Here is an 11,008-nt window from a genome sequence, read left to right on the forward strand (position 1 = left end):
TTCGCATACACTATGCCCTCTGTGTGAAATATTCCCATCCACTTCTCCAGGTTCAAACCCACAGACCCTTTATCACCTGTCTTTCACTTGCTCAGAGACCTCTCTTTCCCCTCACTCCTGATTAGGTCACATGACCCCAAAGAACACCCTCCTCACCCCCTTTGTTGTCTTGTCACTCAATAAATGCCTACGGAGTTAGTTATTGTTTTGTGAGGTCCGTAATGACAAGGACTATGTCTGTCTTGTTCCCAGGTGCTTAGTACAGTGCAGGAATTCTGCAGGCACTGGAGGAAGGAGCAAATGAACCAGCCACATGAGAAGCACTACTTCCAGGAGACAAGGGAACTGTGCGTAGCTGTCAGCTGAGAATACCATCACCCCAAATTACACAAGGCTTTACCACATGAAATAACCTGGTATTGAAATCTAAGAAATCTGGATTCGAATCCAACCTCTGCATTTGATTAGCTGGGTGACCTGAGTTGATGACTCAGTTTCCTCATCTTCAGGGGCACCTGGGTGGCTCAGTCGGTTAAGCGTCTGCCTTCGGCTCAGGTCATGATCCCAGGGTCCTGGGATTGAGCCCCGCATCAGGCTCCCTGCACCTCGGGAAGCCTGCTTCTCCCTTTCCCCCTGCCTTTCCCCCCAGCTTGTGTGCTCTCTCTCTCTCAAATAAATGAATAAAATCTTAAAAAAAACAACAACAACAAAGCTTCCTCAGCTTCAAAAGAGTGGCGTACGCTTCTCCATGAGATAACTGAGATCTTAGCTTTGGCCCATCCAAGGGCCCCCCCCCAAATTAAAGCTCGTGTTAATATTTTCATAACTCTGTGTTCTTCACAAAACCATCGCAGGTTCCAAGAGATGACCTATGACCAGGGTTTGGGGCGGCAGGTACTCTCACACATCGCTGGAAGGAGAGCAGTGTGGGGCAGCTGCTAGGAACAGAAATTTGACAAGGGCTGTGCTCTCTGACCTAGCAATTCTACTTCCAGAAATTTTACTCTAGGCATGTCAAGGGACTTACATAACCAGGGTTTTTACCACCGCCTTCTTCACGACAGCAGCTGATTGGAAATAACCTAGATGCCCAGCAACAGAGGATTGGCTATGGAAACTTGGGTGTCCCACATGCTAGAATCCTATGCAGCTCCAAGAATGAACGGGAAAACTCTTAAGTACTGACTGGTGTGCCCTCCCATCCGAATGAAAGTGTGCTAAACATGGAATCGTGTGTGTGTTATGCTACCATCTAAGTAAAAGAAGATGAAAAGAGCATGTACATATTCCATTGCACTGCATAAAGTACCTCTGGAAGGACAAACCAGAAATTGAGAACACCTGTTTCCCCCAAAGAAAAGGGCTGAGTGACAGGGACACGGTAGGGAAGACTTTTCTCTGCAAACTTGTTTGCACCTTTGAATTTTGAAACATGAAAATGTACGACATATTCAAATAAATAAGTAAAAACAACAGTGAGGCCTCCCTCACCCCCACAAAAGAAAGGCAAAAACATAAAGGTTATTGATTTGTTCAAAGTCACTCAGCTGCTTGGAAGAAGTGAGGTTTCGAACTTGGCTTCTGATCCCAAACAAGTGATCAATTATAGTTCATTCATTTGTTCATTCGACACAAATTTATTTCTTCAGCACTTATTCTACAAGAGGAGCTGCCTTGTACAGGGACACACAGGCCAGAAAAACAAGCCCTGGGGAAAAAAAAGAAAACGAAAGGAAGACCGATTTCTTTCCCTTTTTGCACCACACGTCGCATACTTGCCACTCTTTGTAGAACCTCACCAAGAGTGGGCAGGACCTGCCTGGGCTATAGGAGGCAGTCACTCCTTAATCCCATCTCGTTTTTGCCACCTCAGGACACAAGCTCAGTTTTGCCAGATCCGAATTTTCCAAGAGATGCCAAAAATCCAGGTTTTTTCAAACGCGAAATCGTGTGATTTATAAATGTTGGCCACGAATTCACCAAGTTGACTCGCACTTTAGGGGCCCAACTAGAGGTTTGGGACCTTTCTTTTATCCCATCACAGCTAGGATCACCAGCCTTCTCTCACCCTTCCCTGGGGCCTCCATCAGGTGTGACGTAAGCCCCCACAAACCAGCCACCGTGGGCTTGAGCAAGTCACTTCCCTTCCTGAGGTCTGTTGGCTTATCAGTTGATGAAGAGTCCGGCCTAGCTGGTGGCCATGAGCCCCTCAGCATCGCCAGCTCTCCGTTCAGCCCCTACCCTGACTGCCCTACAGACCTGAGCACCTCTGAGAGAGGAGGCAGCAGATGACCCCCAACATGGCACAAACCCAGAACTAGCCACCACCTACCACATCATCTAGCTGACCAGCCTCTTAACTATCAGCTGTCTTATCTCAGTCCTACCCCATCACTGACTCTGCACTGGAACCGCGAGCTCCCCTTCGTATTACAGACCCACGCACGCACACTCTTCCGATGGGACAAGCCAGCAGCATGTGGGGGATCTCGAAAAGAAACCCACAGCAAACAGGACACACCAAACCGACCCAGGAAACTAGATCTGACCCCCACACACCCCACCCCAGCCCAGCCCACTAGATGGAAACCAAGCCAGAAGTGGGTATTCAAGAGTGCCGAGACCATTCTGCAAATCCCCTACCATGACTATTTTACTCTATTTATCACTGAAAAGAATATACTAGCTTTCATCAGGGGCCGGCCAAGATAATCAGGATGGTGCCACACCTCTGTCTGCATCTAGCATCTCAGGTCATCTCCACTCAAAACTAACAAGGCAGGTTTAATCTTCCCATGTTGCCGATGAAGAAACTGACGGACAGGGATTAATTTATCCAAAGTCAGAAGATTAGTTAAGAGGGACCTGAGCAACAGATCCTACCTGATTCCAGGGCCTGAGCTCCTAACCGCTGTGGTTTAAGCAACACTCACGTCTGCCACACGCAGAGGTGAGAGGTGACCACCACCCATGGCTTCCCTTCATGCACACCATCGACAGCTTCTTGCCTGGCCTGGGCAGCAAGCGCACTCTGTCTCTCACAGGAAGGAGGCTTTGTTTTCTCAGGGCCCTTACCAGCTTGTGAGGTCATCGCGTTTGTTTACTTGTTCACTGACGAGCCCCGATGGCATGTTAAGTTCCTCAAAGTCTGAGACCTGACCTGTCTCGTCCCCTGCCGTGTCCTGCTGTGAGCACGGCACTGGGCACGTACGAGGTAAACATCTCTGAATGATGGAATGACGCATGGACTTCCAGGCCACCGGCAGAGCAACCTTCCCGTTATTGAGGGACCAGAAAAGTTCTCCCCGGATGACTGAACTGGGATCCGTCCGCCTAAGTATGACTGTCCACGGAAACGTGGACCGTGGCCGTGTGGACCAGGAATCCTGGGTCTATGTGCGGGTGTGTGGAGCCTACAGATGGGGCCCAGGACAGATGCCTGCTGCAGAGCCACGCCTTTGTTTTGATTAAGGACCAAACTTCGCAACTCTTAGGAGACAAAAGCCAGCCGAGGGATAGACACTGCCACAAACAAGAAAATGTGAAGGGTCAAGTTCGGACTATGGAAAAGGCTCCACGGGAAGAATGAGAGAACTTTCTCATTGCTCCACTGGAAACCGATGCAGACAGAAGAGTCTCGAGAATGTGAATTTAGGCAACAGTAAATATTAGCGCAAACAGGATGCAAGCTCAAGTGCTTATCTCTGCTTAGCCAGGCTTTCTCAATGCCCAGAGGACTCAAAGCACTGACGATTCGGATCCAGCTAGCAGTAATTATTTCATCAGACTATCGCCCTCACCCTGGCCCGCCAACTACTGTATAATCACCAGAAAAAATCCCCTCCTTTGGTACAAGTCAAGCAAACCTGGGGAATAACCACACATCTTATTTACTCATCTGTGAGCCCCACTTGAAGGATCGAGTTGCTTGGAGTGCAAATTGTGAAGGTGCAGCCCATAAATGCCATCCAGAGTGATTCTGAGGGGCCTACCAGATGATAAACCGGAACGTCTAGACAGAAGCGGTCGCTGAGGCTGACCATTACGTGAGCAATTACACTTCTGATATGTACCATCTAAAACCCTGGTGGATGACACAGCGGTCCCAAGCTACTGTCTGGCAGACAGTAAGAATTTTCAGGGTGGGGAAATGTGCTCCAGATTAACTTGTGCTATTTGTTAAAAATGAGCTTCACCCTCCCACTGCAAGAACAGGGTGACATGATTTTTCATGAGAAAATGGAATCAAGGGAAAGGAAACTTCTCCGTGTCCTACTGTAGCCAAGTATAGGGAGCACTGAATAAAGATTCAGAAAACTAAAGAGGCTCCTGGGATCTCATCACTTCACAGAGGTCATGGGGTTACTTCAAGGTCATTCAACAACCAAACGTTAAGAGGTCCAGCATGTGCCAGGATCTGAGAAGAGGAAGCATAGAGGGTAAGGAAGAATAAATTCCCTGCTTCCATGGGGCTCAGGGTCTTGCCAGAAACATTCAGAAGTCATGTTATAAATGCACGTTGACAACTATAATTGAAGACGCGCAGTGGAGACAAGATTGAGGAGGAAGGGTAAATCACCTCTAGTTATAAGGCAAAGCTATTAAGGAACACCTGGGTGGCTCAGTCAGTTAAGCTCAGATCATGATCCCAGGGCCCTGGGATTGAGTCCCTTGCTCAGCGGGGAGCCTGCTTCTCCCTCTGCTTCTGCTGCTCCTCCTGCTTGTGCTCTTTCTCTCTGACAAATAAATTAAAAATCTTAAAAAAAAAAAAAAAGGCAAAGCTATTAAGAGACCAAGTGAAAAATACAGGTTCTCCATTTTCTTGCCAGTTACTCTAAAGAACATGGACGCTGGAGCCTAGAAAGGAAATGCGGGGAAGGAAACAAGCTTTCATAGGTAAGCCTTTCAGAAGCTTGAGTATCCTTTTTTCATTTGTGATGGACAAGGAAAGGATAAAAAAATCATATTTCAACAAATATTTCGGGAGCACCTACTAACCTGAACACAAAGATGAGCCAAATGTAGTCCTACCAGTAGCAAAGAAACAAGAAGAGAGAGAGAAGAAGAATTTGATCATGATTAAAGACAAAGACAAGAAGGCCTGAATCCGGGATGGCAAACTCAATTCTCATCAGGGCCGAGGCAGGGAACACCACGGTGTTAGAGAATCCAGTCTTTTTGTTATTGTTTTTTTTTTTTTTTTTTAAAGCTGGGAACCTGAAGTTTAGATATCAAGTCTCCTAATTTTTATATTTTAAACAGCGGTGGACCAATCCCATTATTTTGTAGTTAGGAAAACTGAGGCCCAGAGCAACGGAGCAACTTGCCCACGGTCATACAGCTCGCCCACGGCAGAGTTGAGATCAGATTCCAGATCTCAATTCCTTGACCCGTGTTGTCTCCAAGATGCCCGTGAGGACCAACGCAGGGACTCTTTCAACAGCTCCCCTCTCTGCAAAGTTGATACCAACACCTTTCGGGGTGTCTTGAAAGTAATCAATTGTCCTGTTGGTCAAGAATTTTTTAAAACTTTTCTCAGAACACTACAAAGGATTACTTTGTTTGCCCCCCAATTTTGCCTCCAGATACTTTACAGTGAAAGGGGTCACACAGCTCCACAGTGGGGGACCCGGCAGCTGGCACGCTGCAGCAGAATTCCCCGAAATGACGACGCCAGTTGACGTGATGTCCCCCAAAGACATCTGGAGAACGACAGTGAACTAGTTCCAAAGGAGTATGTGGAATGAGACAGCAAGCATTAATGGGTTTCCACTGAGGATTTATGCAGCTGAGGTCACGAGCAGGTTGTAACAGGGTCTGACGCAGCTCAGTTCAGAATAATACACACACACACACACACACAGCAGGTTGTAACAGGGTCTGACGCAGCTCAGTTCAGAATAATACACACACACACACACACACAGCAGGTTGTAACAGGGTCTGACGCAGCTCAGTTCAGAATACACACACACACACACACACACACACACACACACACACACACACCACAGCCTGGGCTGGATTCCTGCCCCCAGTCCTTGGGAGGAAGACAAAAACAAACGCTCCTCATATACTCTAGTTCCTGAACGAGGGAGCCCAAAGTGGTCCCTTAATCCAAGTATTTGCTAAAAACCTAAAAACCTAACTGTTGTCACAGATGCCTTCAACAAAACACAGAACTCAGCTCGGGTCAGAAAGAACCAGCCAAGCCAGAGAAAGTCCTGTAACAGGGAAGGAGGAGCGAGAAACTGGGGGTGCTGTTGGCATGCGGCAACCAGCTAAGGCGAAACCAGGACGCTGATGAATGCATTAGAAAACGCATATATTTGTACCCCAAAATTGAGGAGAAGGAAAGAGAATGAAAGCCCAGAGAGGTAAATACGTGCTTTTAGGTAGCATATCATTATATGCAAAATAAATTGTACAAACACGCATGATAGGTTCTTTGGGCAGTGGCAGGGGTAAATGCTGACCATATTTTCCCATGGGCCACGGTCAAAAGAAGGAGAGGGGCACGTGGGTGGCTCAGTCGTTAAGCGTCTGCCTTCGGCCCAGGTCATGATCCCAGGGTCCTGGGATCGAGCCCCGCATTGGGCTCCCTGCTCCGCGGAAAGCCTGCTTCTCCCTCTCCCACTCCCCCTGCTTGTGTTCCCTCTCTCGCTATGTCTCTCTCTGTCAAATAAATAAATAAAAACCTTAAAAAAAAAAAAAAAGAAGGAGAGAACTTTTGGTGAGTTCTACCACTCTCTGAAACTCTCCGGGCACAGGTCATCCGTCAGCACACCAGGGCCCCGAAGAGGACCGGGCAAGTGAGGCACCGTCTCTCAGGGTCATGCCCTCCGTGGTTACACCCTCCGTGCCTCTGAAGCACAGAGTAAAGATGGCTGATTTTCATTACAGGCCTATCCTTTTACTACAGAGGTAAAGGACCACATCATACTCCATCCAGAAAGCTTCACGTAAGTGTCCCTAAATTTCCGACAAAGAACTCCGTTCACCGGCTTGCCTTCAGGAGGCTGACTGAGCCGGATGTCCCTGGCTGGGAGCTTCTGCTTCACAAAGAAGCCGGTATATAATAACATCATTTATTATCCTGCTAGAGAAATGTAGTATTTTTAAAAGGTGGGGAGGAGGAGAACACCCTCTACACATTTAAAGATATAAAAAAGCCTCCCAAATCCCAGAATACGTTAGAACTAGAACTATCGTGGATTAAAAAAAAAAAGTCAGCTTAAATTTAATAGACCGTTTAAATTCCTGGTTGATGGTAATTAGAGAGCAAGCAACATTTCTTTAAACGCTGCTAGACAGAACTTAATCCAATTTAGGTAATCACTAACCTTTGCTGTTTTTTTTTTCCCCTCCCTCTCTCTCCTCTAAATGAAATCCAAGGATTGATCTACAAAGGCCATAAACTGGCAAAGCATAAAAAAAGAATATTTTAAAGACAGAGATTGGGTGACTATTACCACTAAAAGCCAAGTCCAATTAAAATGGAAACAGGTCTCACGAGCTCCCTAATTTATATTGCCTATAAACTGGGGATTCTAACCAGGCATCATCACAACAGAAGGTATGCTGAGGAGGGTGGGGGTCCTTCCTTCCCCGCTGGCCCCCTCTGGGCACCTCGTGTGGCCTCCCAATTGCCAGGTCTTGCTTTACAGTATGACAGCCATCCCCTGCCAGACCAAGGCTGGTAATTCTCTATACTCAAAGTATCTGCAGGGCCTCTCTCCCTCTTCCATGAATTATCAGAATTATCCAGACGGTCCCTTCAGCTCATCCACTGCTCACCTACCTCCTATCCCCTCATTTTTAGAGCTCCCACACTGCTCGGGTACCCACTTCTGATCCAGAAACTTCCATGTGAACCACCAGGACTTAATATTGAGTACTTGGCACCCTAGATTCTTCACCGAAGGCCTTCAAGGGTAGATATCAAAACATACTGGAAAGCACAAGGCGCTTAAGTTAATGGCTGTTCCGTCAGGAAAGGAATTAACCTCTCTGAGCTTCTGTTTTTACATCTTAAAATAAGGAAAAGAATATTCACCTGCTCAGGTGGTGAGAGGCTCAAATGACATCACCATGGCTGCACCTGGCTCATAAGAGCTGCCCAAGAAATACGTTGGCTTGTTTGTTTTAACTGTACAAGTTTCAAAGTAAACCTTGGATCCCCAGTTGCTGAGAAAAATGTTCATTAACTCAAGTTCACCTCTGATGTCTCATCATCGCTTTGCATCGTTTACACTCCCAACCTCCTTCCTGGCTCCAAAGTGGAATCTTCCCTTGCCTTCTGCTTATCAGGATATCACTCTCTGTTCCCAAATTCCTAACCCAGCACAAAATCCCCAAAATATTGTATTCTCAACCTTCAGCAATTGAGATATTCACACTGACTTGTTAACAAATGATACGGTCTGTAAGCATTACTTTTAACATTTGCATACAGAGAGGCAGCTCTAGGGAACAAACTTCTAATGAGGAACATTAAACAGAGTAGGGATCTCTCAGAGGGGCTCACACCCTACTTCTCAAATCAATTCTGTATTGGCCTAGCTCTGCAAAAACCATGCGAAGGAAAAAGGCTGCAATTCAAGAAAGATTTCAGTACACTTGACCTTGTACAAGGGCTCTACAAAAGGAATGACCACAGGAAGTAATGAGGGTAGAAAAATAATTAAGAAATCCACAAAGTCCTAATAATTCCATTTTCTACAGATAAATGGCTTAAATCTTGCACATACACAGTGAGCAAACTGAAGATGATGACATTTAGGTCTGGACTACCAGCATGAAATTTTCAGGTACCAGAGTAACAGTTTTCTAAATACAAGATTAGGACTTTTTTCCTTCAATAATTGAGCCATTCCGTGGTACTATGTGACATAGAGAAAAAATAAGAAAGAAGAAGCCACCAAGTTACTCAACTATAAGCCGATCTAGTCATCAACTGAGGAACAACAAACTGAAGGGAAAGATCCCCAGTACTGGCTCCCACTAGAGGCCTGGAGTAACAGACCCAGACCCCATCCTCGGCTCTAAACCCGTGTGTGTGACTTGGGACAAACCACTTAAATAGTTTGTCCAAAGCCTCAGTGGGCTCATCATTATTGTGATGGGGATATAACAGTACCTACCTCATCACTGTTTTGGTGCAGATTATATAATATTATCAATGTCTCTTAGGGCAAAGTTTAAGACATAATAAAAACTCAAGAACTGTTTGCCCCCCTTCCTCCTTTTCTAAATAAAGGGAACGTTTTTATAATGTTCAAGTAACAATCATTATTGAAATCTCACCCCCTGAAATAAATATCCACGAGCCTCCGGATCTGAAAGAAATGAGGTCTCCTCAATTTAGAAACAAGGGAGTCTAAACCAAGCCCTGGAGAAATAAGCCAGCTGGACTACTAGCTCATTTCTAACGTCTTTCTTTACCCTATTCATGGTTCTGGCTGTTAGAAGCATCAATAAGATACCGAAAGGACAATGGTTGGGTTTGGAAAAACAGAAAACAATTTTGTGGACTGATCAAGCATGGTTTCCTTTATCTGCTCGTTGCCTACAGAATAAGCTCTCAACGGTGGCACCCCTACATGCGTTAGAACAGCTCAATACTACAGGGGCGCCTGGGTGGCTCAGTTGGTTAAGCGGCTGCTTTCGGCTCGGGTTATGATCCCAGGGTCCCGATATCGAGCCCCTCATCGGGCTCCTTGCTCAGTGGAGAGCCTGCTTCTCCCTCTCCCACTCCCCCTGCTTGTGTTCTATCAAATAAAATCTTACAAAAAAAAAAAAAAAAGAACAGCTCAACATTGCAGCCAGGTTCCACCACCGCATCTTTCTTGATCATACGGGGAACCTCAGCAAGGGCTTACATTCAAATTGTGGCTAAATTAGCCTCTGCAAGCTCCATTTCCCCCCCTGACCCACTTGCTGTTCCGTGGTGTCAAGAACAGCGCCTTCCACCAGAGAGCAATTTACCAGAGCTCAGCACCGGGACATTCTGCAGCGTGTAGGCCAATGAAATGTCAGGACAGCAACACACGGTGGTCAAGCTCACCAAAGAGAGGTCAAAAAAGGACGTATTCGTGGCTTGATCAACGAGCACCCTTTGGAGGGGCACAGTGGACCGTTAGCGCCCTTGAGCAATTTGATCTTTCGCGTGGGCCATTTGAATTTGCACGGATCCCGTGGACAACAGGTTCCAGAACTCCGCCCCAGCAGGGATGCCGGGAGACCGGCCCAGAGCTTTTAACATGCGGGTCTCGGGAGCAAACGTGCGTCTGAGCGGCCGCGCGGGACCCTTCCGTCTTGTGGGGCGCATCGCACTAATTGAAACCTTACCCACCGCAGGACTGCAGCGGCGTCTATAAATACCGCCTTACTGCTGACAAACAAAACGCGGGCTCCCGGCACCGCGGAGGAAGAGGCAGCGGCATGTGACCGAGGGCAGGGGCAGGGAAAAAACCCTGTTGCCTACCAGGGACGCACCCCAGCGCCGATTCCTGAAGCACAGTTTGCAAGCACACAGCCTGATGTGACCCGGGGCGCCCGCCCTCGGGAACAGAGGCCGAGGGCCGGGAAGGGAGGGTCTCGGCCGCGGGGGGACCCGGGGCTCCGGAGCGCCCCCAGCGCGCAGGGGGCCCCCAGCATGAGCACAGTAGGCGTGCAGAGGACAGCCTCGCCAAATGGAGGGCGGGCGGGAAAGCCGGCGCGGAACGGGGGTGCCGCCGGCGCCTAGAGCCGCCCGCCCCAGCCGGGTGTCTTCGCGGGCTGCGCCCCGGCCCGCCCCAGTCGGCGGAGCCTAGCGGAGCGCGGGACAAAGCGGCTGGCCTCCCTGCCCTCCCTCCCACGCCTGCCTCTGCAAAAGGGGGTCGGCAGGAAAAGATGGGCTGTCTCGGGGCGCCCGATCGCCCGCGCCCCAGCCGGGGCAGCTCTTTAGATTTGCCGCCTCAGGCCGAGGGAGAACGAGAGAGGCAAACAAGCAAACTTTCTTTTTCGA

General features: G+C 48.0%; 1 protein-coding gene across 7 annotated transcripts in view; it reads right to left on the reverse strand.

The window, feature by feature from the left end:
* The window catches only part of PRR5L (proline rich 5 like), a 71,957-nt gene that overhangs the window by 60,384 nt on the left and 565 nt on the right, over positions 1 to 11,008 (reverse strand). The window contains exon 1 of one of the 7 annotated variants that reach the window (XM_081798316.1): positions 2,884 to 5,879. The exons of the other annotated variants lie outside the window; for them this stretch is intronic. The gene's annotated coding sequence lies outside the window, so the exon portion shown is untranslated. Of the gene's footprint in view, positions 1 to 2,883; positions 5,880 to 11,008 lie in introns of those variants that run through there. 7 annotated transcript variants of the gene reach the window in all.

Source organism: Leptonychotes weddellii, chromosome 11 (assembly GCF_054177405.1).
Source record: "Leptonychotes weddellii isolate Sample4059 chromosome 11, ASM5417740v2, whole genome shotgun sequence".
In the NCBI taxonomy this organism is placed as follows: Eukaryota; Metazoa; Chordata; class Mammalia; order Carnivora; family Phocidae; genus Leptonychotes; species Leptonychotes weddellii.